The following is a 13960-nucleotide window of genomic DNA, read 5'->3' on the forward strand; positions in this document are numbered from 1 at the left end:
CAACCAGCAGAAGCTCATTAAACAGCTGCTGAAACATCAAAAGCACTCAACTGGTAGCTCAGACAGTAAAGCATCTGTCTGCAATGCAGGAGACCTGGGTTTGATCCCTGGGTCAGGAAGATTCCCTGGAGAAGGAAATGGCAACCTACTCCAGTACTCTTGCCTGGAAAATTCCATGGATGGAGGAGCCTGGTAGGCTATAGTCCATGGGATCGCAAAGAGTCAGACACGAGTGAGCTACTTCCCTGGTGGTGGACTGAGGTCCTCAGCTGCTTGTGTGGCTATGACTCAAAGTCCCCACTAGAGGGCAGGAAACTTTAAGATGATGGATTTTTTTTAACAGGTGAATACACTGGATAAATAATAATAATTATTGGAATAATGAATAATCATAGATAACTTATATGTATGTATTCAAAGGATCAGAAACTCCCCTAAACACTATACATGCATTATTCATTTCTAATATTCTCTTCACCTAGTTCTTCTGAGAAACTGTAATTACACAATTGTTAACTTGTTTTTCATTTCTAACTCTACCACTGGATTAGAAATTCCATAAGGATAATGCCTCCTTAGTTTACTATTCTATACTTATCAGTGAGTCTTGAATGTGGTAGTGGCTAAGTACTTTTTTTTTTTTTAAGTACTTTGAATAAACAAACGGTGAATGAATTGGATCTTGACATCAAAACCAAAAGTGCGGGTTGTTATTATTATAGCATATGGAGTCTTGTCATTAGTAAACACTGTTTTTAAACTTTGTAATATCTCTTTAGGTACTTTAAATCAGGTATTAAGTGACTGTTCCATAATGTTTCTTCAATAGCATTTGTGTGTTATATTTTCGGGGAATACTGTTCTTTTATAGGGAATGGTGAAAGTGAAAGTGTTAGTTGCTCAGTCCTGTCTGATTCTTTGCGACTCCATGGACTGTAGCCCGCCGGTCTCCTCTGTCCATGGAATTCTCTAGGTAAGAGTACTAGAGTGGGTTGCCATTCCCTTCTCCAGGGGGATCTTCCCGACCCAGGGACCGAACCTGGATCTCCTGTATTGTGGGCGGATTCTTAACCATCTGGCACTGGCACTCAACTGGTAGCTCAGACAGTAAAGCATCTGCCTGCAATGCAGGAGACCTGGGTTTGATCCCTGGGTCTGGAAGATTCCCTGGAGAAGGAAATGGCAACCTACTCCAGTACTCTTGCCTGGAAAATTCCATGGATGGAGGAGCCTGGTAGGCTATAGTCCATGGGATCGCAAAGAGTCAGACACGAGTGAGCGACTTCCCTGGTGGTAGACTGAGGTCCTCAGCTGCTTGTGTGACTATGACTCACAATTAAAATTAAAATTAAAATCCATAAGATCATCTAGAAAACCCAGAAATAAACCCATACACCTATGATCAATTAATCTATGACAAAGGAGGCAAGACTACACAATGTCGGAAAGAGAGTCTCTTCAACAAATGGTGCTGGACAGCTACATGTGAAATATCGTTTTAGATCATTCCTTAACACCATACACAAAAATAAGTTCAAAATGGATTAAAGACCTAAATGTGAGACTGGACACTATAAAACTTCTACAGAAAAACATAGGCAGAACACTCTGACAAAAATTGCGGCAATATTTTTTTATGATCTGTCGCCCAGAATAATGGAAATAAAAACAAAAATAAACAAATGGGACCTACTTAAAATGCTTTTGCATAGCAAAAGAAACAATAAACAAAATGAAAAGACAGCCCACAGACTGGGAAAAAATATTTGCAAATGACATGACTGACAAGGGATTAGTCTCCAAAATTTACATCACAGCTCATGACACTTAACAGCATCAAAACAAACAACTCAGTCAACAAATGGGCAAAAGACCTAAATAGACACTTCTCCAAAGAAGATGCACAGATGGCCAAGAAGCATGTGAAAAAACATTCACCATCACTAATTATTAGGGAAATGCAAATCAAAACTACAATGAAGTATTACTTCACACCAGCCAGAATGGCTATCATCAAAAAATCCACAAACAACAAATGCTGGAGAGGGTGTAGAGAGAAGGGAATCTTCCTACACTGGTGGTGGGAATGTAAACTGGTACAGCCACTATGAAGAACATTATGGAGGTTCTGTAAAAAACTAAAAATAGAGCTACCATATGACCCTACAATCCCATTCCTGGGTATATATCCAGAGAGAAACAGGGCCCAAAAAGATACATACACCCTAATGTTCATTGCAGCACTGTTTACAAGAGCCAAGATACGGAAACAACCTAAATACCTGAATGTCCTTAGACACATACACATACACACACAATGGAATACTACTCAGCCATTAAAAAGAATGAAATAAGGCCATCTGCGGCAACACGGATGGATGTAGGGCATGTCATACTGAGTGAAGTAAGTCAGGCAGAGGAGAAATATCATATGACATTCCTTGCATGTGGAATCTCAAAAGAAATGATACAAATGAACTTACTTACAAAGCAGACTCAAGAGACTTGGAGAATGAACTCATGGTTGCCAGTGGGGAAAGGGATAGTTAAGGACTTCGGGAAGGTCAGGTAAACATTGCTATATTTAAAATGGATAACCAACAAAAACCTATTGTGTAGCACTTGGAACTCTGCTCACTGTTACGTGCCTGCCCGGAGGGCGTGAGGATTTGGAGGAGAATGGATACAAGTATATGTACGGCCGAGTCCTTTTACCATTCACCTGAAACCATCACGATATTGTTAACTGGCTATATCCCAGTACAAGATTTCAAAATTTAAATTAGAAAATCCATAATATCCTCCTTTAAAAGAACCTGCACTATTATCTTATTATATAAAGGTACTATAATTATCTGGACCAATTTGTAAATGTGCATTCAACAAGCTTTTTCAGGGCAGACCTCATGCCGGGTACTGCTCTAAGGACTTCACATCCTTACATAGGTACTATTATTAACCCCATTTTACAGATGGGAAAACTGGAGCACAGAGAGATTAAGAAACAAGATTTAAAACTATTAAGTGGTAGAGTTAGGATTCAAACCCAGGTATTCTGACTGTAGACTTCAGGCACATAATCACTACACTGCTGTACAATCCACTTAATGATTTTACACAATCATTACATAAAACAATAATTGCATAGGTAATGTTGGGGCCCGGGGTGGGCCACCTCAGAATATGCCGCAGTGGCATATCGATTATTTTGGATAGGGTTTCCCTGGTAGCTCAGCTGTTGAAGAATCTGCCTGCAATGCAGGAGACCCTGGTTCAATTCCTGGTCGGGAAGATCCCCGGGAGAAGGGATAGGCTACCCACTCCAGTATTCTGGCCTAGAGAATTCCATGGACAGAGGAGCCTGGCAGGCTACTGTCCCTGGGGTCGCAGAGAGTCGGACATGACTGAGCTACTTCACTTCAGAGTTAGTTAAGAAATAGCCAGCACTCTGTGACTCTGCTCTCTGTCTCCCTGAAAGCAGGAAATAGACCTTTCATGTGAAGGGTGTACTCTCTGTATCTGGAGGTAGAAAGACTCCTTCACCACAGAGATAGGAATTCAGGCTGAGAAGCTTGTATAAACAAGCCTTGTTACTTCTTTAAATTATTACTCCAAGCCCAAGCTCCATTTAGATTCTTCACTAATGAGCACCCAAGACCCAAGTTCCTTTGTCCTGTCAATTCCTCATAAATTTATTGTTTGTCTAAAGAGTATAAAGGTGGCCTGCTTTGCTACTTCTTGGATACCATTTCTATGAGACCTCTGTCTACACGAATTTCTTTTTCTCCTGCTAATCTATTTTATGTCAATTTTATGATGAGTTCAGATACAAGGACTCAAGAGGTGTAGAGGGAGAAATGCAATCTTGCTCCCCACAGTAATAATTCTGACAGGCCACGCAAAATAAATTTGGGAAAACTTCTGTGCATTTTTCGCAATGAAATTTTAATCCACTTGACATAACATTGTTGGGAAAAGAAGGGCAAAGAGGTCAGAAAATGTCCTTGCCTCTCAAAATCTTGTTTCTAGACAGGGAGTTATTTTATCACTGAACGCTGAAAAATTAGTCTCTTTTAGGAGAAAAAAAAAAAAAAAGCCAAACGCACAAACCAACTAACAGGCAAAGCTCAGCCTGCTACAGTGCAGAGCTGTTGACATATCAACAGGAAAGCCAAAGCCTACAATGCAAAAAAGACCTTTTAGTCTCATCAAAAGGCAAGACATTTTTAGCCAAGGAAGTTTTGCAATGAAAACAATATGCTACAGCCATGTGACTCAGCAATTCTACTCCTAGGTGGAGGACCCAAAGGAACTGAAAAGAGGTATTCAAACAAAAACCTCCACGCTGATATTCATAGTAGTACTATTCAAAATAGTGCCATTCACCACAGCCAAAATGCCCATCAACAGATGAATGGATAAACAAAAGGTGATGTGTTCATACAATGGAATATTGTTCAATCATAAAAGGAATGAAGTGCTGATAACAGGCTATAACAAAGATGAACCTTGAAAATATTACGCAGAGTGAATATTATGCAGATGCTCCTCTTCTGGATATTTCCATTTTCATGAAATATCCAGAAGAGGAGAATCCTTAGAGACAGAAAGCAGTTAGTGATTGGGAGGAACTAGGGATACAGAGGAAGGTAGAGTAACTCCCTGGGTATGGAGGTTCTGTTTGGGGTGATGAAATGGTCTGTAACTAGATGCAGGGGGAAACAGCAACCCACTCCAGTATTCTTGCTTGGGAAATCCCATGAACAGAGGAGCTTGGTAGACTACGGTCCATGAAGTTGCAAGAGAAAGACACAACCGAGCAACAACACAATAACAAATTACAACACTGTGAATGTACTACATCCGCTTCAATTGTTCACTTTTAAAAAGTTAAAAATGTGAGCTTTATGTTATATGAGTTTTACCTCAATAAAAAGTACAAATTGAAAATAAATTTTAATTTGCCCTAAATGGGAGGGAAATCCAAGGAAGAAGGGCTATATGCATATGTGTGGCTAATTCACTTTGCTGTACAGCAGAAACTAACCAACATTGTAAAGCAACAATACTCCATTAAATACATACATTTTCTCTGTTGTTTCAAGACTGTAAAACATTCAATTCTATCTGTACCATGCACCCCACCAAGACATCTACATTCTTTTGGTTAAAATACAGCCAAGCATCAAAGCACTGTCATTTGTTTCAACTGCTTTTTGTATTTGCTAAAAAGATAGCAAAGATCATAAAACTCCCAGAAGAATATAAATACTCAGATACTGATAAGATTTCTTTGAACACTCTTATAATGAACTGACTGTGCCCTGATGGGCTATGGGTTAATGAACGCAAAAGATGTTTTGGTTGAAAAGACAGCTTGAATTATGCAGCATACATTTAGAAAGCATTCTTTTTAATTTCTTGAGTCTTGAAAAAGCCATTGAGAAATTAGGATGGGTGGTTCATACTGTGGATTGCTTTTCTCAACATCCAATTCAGTCCTCTGATATCTTAATAAAGCCTGGGAAGCTTTAAAACAACTACATTTCCCAGGCTTCCTTGCAGCTAGGAAGCTCTTCACCTAGTACAGATGCTTTGGGTTCTGCCAATCAGATGCACTTTCAAGAATTTTTATCGGCACAGAGGCAAAATGCATGTGTCCATTTGTAAGTGTGGTTCATGGAAGAGATGGTGTGACCTGAAGTCTAGAAGTTGTCCTGGCAGCTTCCTCATTTTGCAGGTGGTTTCCCAATTCAGTAGTTCGAGCATCAATAATAACATATTCAGGGTCAGGATTGTCCCAGTTATCTGTTACTGTGTAATGAACCATCTCCAGACTTACTGAATTAGAACAACTGCATATTAATATTTCTCATGCATTTACGGGACTCAGGTAAGCAATTCTCCCTTGAGGTCTCTATGGAATTACATTTAGATATTGGCTGGGATGCAGGTATCTGAAGGCTCAACTGGGCCGGATATCCAGGGGGCTCACTCACATGGCTGACAGTTGACACCGGCTATGGGCTGGTAGTTCACCCGGCAATGTTGATTGAAGCACCTACATGATACTTTTGCAGGTTCTCCATGCTGCTCAGGCTGCTCACAGCATAGCCTTTGGGCTCAGAGAAGGAGCAGCCCAAGAGCAACACTTCAAAAGAGCAGGAAGTCAAAGTCACCAGAAACTAAGGGCTGTGACAAGAACAGGCACAGCATCACTTCCACTACTCTCTGTTGGTCAAACGATGTCACACAACCAACCCATGTTCACAAAGATGAAGATGCAGTCTCCATCTCTTGGTGAGGGAGTGGCAAACTCAGCTGCAAAAGAGCATGTAGGATGGAAGTTATTCTTTATGCCTTCCTTGTAAAATATAATCTGTTACAAGGATAGAGTGATTTGGAGGGCCAAAATTGTTCTTTCTGCTTTTCTAAGCACCTACATCCCTATGTGAAATCTCCTTCTGCTTAACTCAGCCAGAGTGGGGTCTGTTTACTACAATAGGATCCTGACCAATACTGGAGGGTGAGGCTTCACTGTCCCCAGGCAAATAACATTCCAGTAAATTACTCTGTATATAGCTGAAATAGAGCAATGATGCTCTGGGCTTTGAAGTATCTGCAATTGGAAAGTCTTGGTCTTGGCTAAGCCATGTATCAGGAAGTTGCTTACCCTCACCAAGCCTCAAGTTTCCCATCTGCAATACGGAAATGCAGATGATAATAATATGGCACCTAACCTATTTACTTTGCAGATTAAATGAACCCAGGTGGAATATCACCACCAAAGTCTAGCCCATGGGAGGTACTGCTAGGCGAAGTTTGTTTTGGTTATTTACTCAGCTCATACTGCCTCCCTCTCTTTGGGAATTGCTCTATCTGCAAACACAGTGAAGAAGCTGGCCCAAAGGCATCCTGCTAAGAGTAGGGAAGACAGACTACAAATCCACATAGTCTGGCTCCATAGTCCATGCTCCTAACTCTGAAGCTGAAAACTGAAGCTGATTGCAAGTCACCTGGGAAAGAAGTGGGCAGTGCAAAGGGTGGGGATGCCATGGAGATGGGGCTGGAGATGAGGGTAAGTAGATGAGTATTTTAGAAGACAAAGAGAATGGTGCACAGCAAAGCTCCAAGGAGGAAAAGACGTCAAGGGCGTTCAAGAACGTGAAAGAGGGCTAGCATGGCAGAACTTTCTCCCCTTGTTCACACTGTGGCCCACCTAGAAAATGTTCCTCTTTGTATGGGCCATGGGATTAGATGGATGAGCTGTTGGTGGCTGGAGGCACCTGCCCTGGGGTCTGTGGGTCCCCATTTCAGGCACATTGTATAATATATTTGCAGGAAATATGGTCTAGAATGTGGAAAGCAAGAGGAAAGTCAACCAAGAGATGTGTGGTAAGACAGACCCAGGATATGCATGACCTCATAGGCCATGAGAGAGACTTGAATGCTAGTCTGAGGCCCCTGGGAAGCTACAGATCAATTTTAACTAGGGGGAAGACATAAGCCAATTTGCCTTGTGACTTCAAGAGAACAGGTTGATTGCTGAGAAGAGAATGGATATGAGAGCATGGTATAGCAGCAGGGAACCAGTTAGAAGGCTGTTGAGTGTACGGGTTTGGGATCTATTTCAGGGAAGAACTACCTGGACTGGAGATGAATTCAATGTAAAAGGTGCAGGAGAAAGGATGGTGATGTTGTATCTCACAGGGTTCTCAAGGGGGATTAAGTCTGATTCCGTACACATTCCTCAAAGATTTACCATGTGATCTAGCAATTCCACTCCAAGATACAGATCCAAAAGAAGTGGAAGAAAGGATTCAAATACTTGTGTACCCATTTTCACGAAAGTATTATTCACAATAGAAAAAATATGCAAATAAGCCAAATGTCTATCAATGGACAAATGGTAAACAAAATGTACTACATTCATAAAATAGAATATCATTCAGCCATAAACAGGAATGAAGTACTGATACAGACTCCAACATGGAAGAACCTTTAAAAACATCATGCTAAATGAAACAATCCAGACTCAAAGGGAAAAATAATATATGATTCCACTTATATGAAGTCCCTAAAGTAGGCACATTCATAGAGACAAAGCAGGATAGAGGTTGCCAGGGACTGGGGGTGAGGGTGGGTGGAAAGGAATGGAGGGTTATTGCTTAATGGGTACAGAGTTTCTGTTTGATGAAGGGTTCTGAAAATGGATAGTCGTGATGGCTGTACGACTTTATGAATCTCCTTGATGCTACTGAACTGTACTCTTAAAATAGTTCAAATGGTGAATTTCAAGTTATGTATATTTTACCATAATAAAAAAACTGATTATGTACATGGAGTGATTAGCACATATCTGGCCCACAGTTGTCTGGACTCAATGAACTAAACCACTCTTTTCATAGGTCTGATACACACTCTTCTTTTTCAGAGAGGAATCACTCTCATTCCATAAAGCTGGGAACCTCGAACTTTTAAGAGTGTGTCTGCCCTAGAGAGGGCTTCCCTGGTGCCTCAGTCAATAAAGAAACCACCTGCAATGCAGGAAAGCCAGGTTCTATCCTGACTCAGGAAAATCCCCTAGAGGAGGGCATGGCAACCCACTCCAGTAATCTTGCCTGGAGAATCCCATGGACAGAGAAGCATGGCAGGCTACAGTCCCTGCAGTTGCAAGAGCAGACATGGCTTAGGAACTAAACCACCACCACCTGCCCTGGAGCACCCTTTGACATCCTGAGTCCTTTCCCATCTCACCCGGTTTCCTGCCTGTCGACATGGAACCCCAAGTCACAGTCCGCTAGATAGGCCTGAGAGAGTCAATTTCTAGGTAGGTTGATGAGAAGTCCAGGGTCCCCAAGGAGGAGAGAGGGGTCTGGAGTTCTCAAAGAGGAGAAAAGGACAAACGTTTTTCTTTTTTTACATTCCTTAGTCCTAGTCACATAAAACATTTTTTTCTTTAAGCCCAGAGCTGATGATTACACAACAAAACAACTCAGCTTAAACTCTGTACTAAAGATTATATAACAACAATGTATCCTGCCTGAGGACTTGTTTCTTTCTTGAGAACCTTCTGACTAATCTTGTTACCTTAAAGTGTATACTGTGGGAGTGCACTTCCCTTGTGGCTCAGCTGGTAAAGATTCTGCCTGCAATGCAGGAGACCTGGGTTCTAATCCCTGGGTTGGGAAGATCCCCTGGAGGAGGGAAAGGCTACCCATTCCAATATTCTGGCCTGGAAAATTCCATGCACAGTCCATGGGGTCTGAAAGGAGTCAGACAGGGAGTGGGTCTGGTAAGATCTTTCCTTAGTTCTAATCCTGTCATCTTAAATGTAAATTGTGGGGTCTAGTAAGACCTTTACAACCTTCAGACATTCTTCTGATTTACTGTAATAACCAATTTTATATAGCTCCCTTGCTAAGACTAGTGAGGTGGCACTCTCTGTCCCCCTTCTGATGTCTATGTCAGAAGCGTTCTCTCTCCTTTTTATACTAATAAAACTCTGCTACACAAAAGCTCTTGCGTGATCAAGTCTGGTCCTGGTCCCGAAGCGAAAGCTTCTTCTTTGGAGATCACGAATCTGACATCGTTCACCAAAAGCGATCAGGCTGAGCCCCCTTCTCACTGGAACCAGTAAGAAGACACCCAGGGAGGATCCTATCCATCACCATCTTGTCCTTTTGGTCTAAGGCTACATCACCAAGCTGTGGAGTGGGATAATTTTAGAGAGAAATTAGTATAGAGAAGAGGAAAAACTAAAGATCAGGGTATCTTAAGCTTTTCCTAGAGTCTCTAGGGGAAAGGACTTAAGTCCTGCACCAAGATGGAATCCACTCCTGTTGACCACCCACCCCTACACATACCTGGCTCTCCTGGCCTTTGGCTCACAAACCACCTCCCCTGTGGGCGTCTTCTTCAAGTCTCTGAATCTCCATTCACCCCTGGCTGGCCTTTATAGTGCCTCCGGTCTGAGTGATTCTCTCTGGGATAGTATTCTAGTGATAAGTGACGCCTTTGTCACCCATGTCTTATAGAAGAGCTGGGCCCTTTGAACTGGAGTGGACTTGGATCCTCTAGGTCTCATTTCCTTTACTATAAGCTTTCCTGAGAGCTCCAGGGAAAGCGGTTCCTTTCATCAGTGACCCTGTTAGATTACACACATGCTTATCTCTCAACATGGACTTTCATTTTCAGCTTCACTACAGTTTAAACCATATGGAAAAGAGAAAATATTTTTTCCAAATAACAGGGCATCTCATCCCTCTCTGGTGTCTTGAACCCTAAGTAAGCTTTGTTCTTGCTCCGCTGGTGAGTCCACCCACATAATAAACATGTCCTTCTAGTGGGAGCTGTCATCATTTTTCAAGAAGGGCTACAGCTCAATCATACTTTTTATTTATTTCAGAGGACTCTCTGGGATGGGATACCAATTTTTTTTCTTACACTATTATTACTGTTATTGCAAATCATAGGGGAAGGGAAGTTTATTCAATAAGTGGTACTCTGCAACAGGGCAATTATCTGGAGGAAACAATAGCTAGATTCATGCTTTATTTAAAACTCTAATACTAAAATCAATTCTAAATAGATGAAAGATTTAGGTATTAAGAGAGAGAGGAACCACATGAATTAAGGGAAGAATTTAAGCTTCTAACAGGCAAGCAGCGAGCAGCTGGTAGCCTCTCCTAATTCCCATTGGAATACCTACAAAGACTCAACCAGAGAAAAGGATAACAGTTACTATTAAACAATGAAGACTGACAGGTGTCAAATGCAGTAGAAATTGAGTCCAATTTTATGGCAGATGCCCCTGGACTAGAATGGAGGGGCCCGTATTATCTTCAGCTCCAAGTAGAGAAAGGAAAAGTATTGGTCACGCAGTCATGTCTTACTCTTTGCAACCCTATGGACTGTAACACACCAGGCTCCTCTGTCCATGGAATTCTTCAGGCAAGAATCCTGAGTGCCATTTCCTTCTCTAGGGGATCTTCCTGACCCAGGGATCAAAACTGAGTCTCTTGTGTCTCCTCCATTGTGGGCAGATTTGTTACCATCTGAGCAACCAGGGAAGCTGCTGCTAGAGAGGCTCCCTGATTTTAAAAAAAAAAGGAATGAAGAAGCTTTGGCTATTTCCCACCACTGTCTCTCAACCAGTAACCCAGAGATTCAAGAGTCTGGGCAGTTAACTCTCCAGAGCAGTGGAGAATTTTAGACACACACCAGTATCCAGACACCACCCCAGACTAGGTGAATCAGAATATTTAGGGGAGGCACTCCAGCATGGGTGTTTGTTTTTAAACTCCCAGGGTGGGGGCCTTCCCTGGTGGTCCAGTGGTTAAGAATCGTCTTTGCAATGCTGAGGATTCAGGTTCGATCCTTGGTCAGGGAACTAAGCTCTCACATTCCATAGAGAAACTAAGCCTGCACGCTGTAACTACTGAGCCCGTGCACTCTGGAGGCTGCATGCCTCAACTAGACAGTCTGTGTGCCACAAGGAAAGACCCAATGCTGCCAAATAAATAAATGAATGTTAAAAAAACAAAAACAAAAAAACTCCCAAGGTGGTTTTGGGACTTCCCTAGTGGTCCAGTGGCTAAGACTCCAACCTCCCAAGGCAGGGGGCCGGGTTCGATCCCTGATCAGGGAACTAGATCCCACATGCCACAAGAAAGATCAAGGATTCTGCATGTCGCAACTAAGACCCAGCACAGCTAAACAAATAAATATTAAAAGAAACCTCCCAAGGTGATTGTAATGTGTAACCAGGCTGAGAACCAGTCTTCTGCATAGATTTCTCAGGTGCTATTCTACAGGGCCGGAAGGGAGATCAGGAGATTCTGTCTCCCCACTTTTGGCCACCCTGGCTCTTTGGTGACATTTCCGTCCCTCCTGGCAGTCTGGGATGCCCCTCTTCACTGTTTTTTTTTTTTTCTCCTGTCGTTTTGATTTCACCTTTTATGTTTTTCAACATTACCTTCTTACTTCTGCTGCTAAGTCGCTTCAGTCGTGTCCGACTCTGTGCGACCCCATAGACAGCAGCCCACCAGGCTCCACCGTCCCTGGGATTCTCCAGGCAAGAACACTGGAGTGGATTGCCATTTCCTTCTCCAATGCATGAAAGTAAAAAGTGAAAGTGAAGTCACTCAGTTGTGTCTGACTCTTAGCGACCTCATGGACTGCAGCCTACCAGGCTCCTCCGTCCATGGGATTTTCCAGGCACTTCTTACTTCTACCTGCCCCTTAAATATTGTTCTTCCCAGAGCTTGGTATCTTGAAATAGCCTTCTAAGTTGGAAATTTCATTCAGTTCTAAGACTTCAGCTGCTACATATGGGCTGAAGACTTCCATTCTTAGAAGGTAGGGTGAACATTTTACCTTCATAACCCTCTTCCTGGAGTATATACTCTCCCACTGATGGAGCCCTCCCCAACCCAAGCCAGGATAATTGTGGAGGTCTTGAGGAGGTGAGGGAAAGACAGTGAGACCATTTAAACAAAATAGTAGCACAGAAATTATGTTAAGACGTAATCTTGTAGAAGCTGCACTAGCCTAGACTGTTCATCCCCTCTCTCAATAGCTAGAACGTAATGACAGACCAGAAGCCAAGACAAAGAAGTTAGACACTGGGAAAAGAGAGAAGACAGAAGGCAGAAGTGCACAGGAGAGACCCCACTTCTACCCATCAAACTTGAACTTGAACAAGCTAGCGGGGACTTAAAAGGGAAAAGAAAGCAACTTTAGACCATCTCTCAATTCCCTGTATGCATGACTGTCTAATGATAAAACTTTTCCAATAATGAACTGTATCTTTTTCACAAATGACGACATCTGCATCTCCTACCAAGCTTCCAGCTCCCTCCTGATGACTCAATGACCAGAGGCACTTCAAACATCACATCTGAAACAAATCCCTCTTCCTCTCCATAGCCCCAATCTGCTCCTCTCCTGTGCCATCTCTATGACGGGTCTACCACTTCTCTACCTGGTAGCAGTTAAACTATGTCCCCCCAGATCCAGATGTTGAAGTCCTAACTAGTACCTCAGACTGTGACCTTATTTGGCAACTGGATCATGGCAGATAGAAACGTTGACTTAAGATGAGGTCATTAGCACGGGTCCCAATCCAATAGGACTCGTGTCCTTATACAGAGGGTAAGTTGGACTCAGAGACACATATACAAGGAGAACATCATGTGACTACAAAGCAAAGATCAGGTGATGCTTTTACAAGCCAGGAAATGCCCAAGGTTGCCAGCAAACCACCAGAAGCAACATGAGAGGCATGGAACAGATTCCCTCCCACGTCCGAGGAGGAACCAACCTTGCTGACACCTTGATCTTGGACCTGTGGTCTTCAGACCTGTGGGACAATGAATTCTTGTGGCTGAACCCAACCCGTTTGTGGTACCTTGTTACAGCAGCACACACCACCCAACAAAGCATACAGCCTACGTGTATATGGCACATATGTGCTGTGTACCCTCAACCATGTCTGACTCTTTGCGACCCCATGGACTGTAGCCCGCCAGGCTCCTCTGTCCATGGCATTCTCCAGGCGAGAGTACTGGAGTGGGCTGCCATTCCCTTCTCAAGGGGATCTTCCCAACCCAGGGCTTGAACCTGCATCTCTTATGTCTCCTGCACTGGCAGGCGGGTTCTTCACCACTAGCACCATCTGGAAAGCCCATATGGCAAATATTACCTAACAAAGATTTACACTCCATCTCTTGTCCAATGTCTTATGGCTAAATACCATCCCACTGCTTTCCAAAATGTCTCTAAATTCAGCTGCTACTGTTTCCACTGCCTCTGCAGATATTTTGGGTAACTGTGTTAGGAGAAGATAGAAAGCTTAATCGGTCAAATGGAGCCCAGGATAGATCAAAGCTGATGTGTGTGAGAGAGAGACAGAGTTTAGGATTCAAACCGGATGTAGGCATGGCAGGGCTGCCAAGCA

The 13960-nt window shown here is 42.7% G+C and overlaps 1 long non-coding RNA gene across 2 annotated transcripts in view; it reads right to left on the reverse strand.

Annotated features, from left to right (window-relative positions):
- LOC121818591 (uncharacterized) overlaps window positions 1-13960 on the reverse strand; it is a 60092-nt gene that overhangs the window by 45368 nt on the left and 764 nt on the right. The gene's annotated exons all lie outside the window — the stretch shown is intronic.

Source organism: Ovis aries, chromosome 2, assembly GCF_016772045.2.
Source record: "Ovis aries strain OAR_USU_Benz2616 breed Rambouillet chromosome 2, ARS-UI_Ramb_v3.0, whole genome shotgun sequence".
In the NCBI taxonomy this organism is placed as follows: Eukaryota; Metazoa; Chordata; class Mammalia; order Artiodactyla; family Bovidae; genus Ovis; species Ovis aries.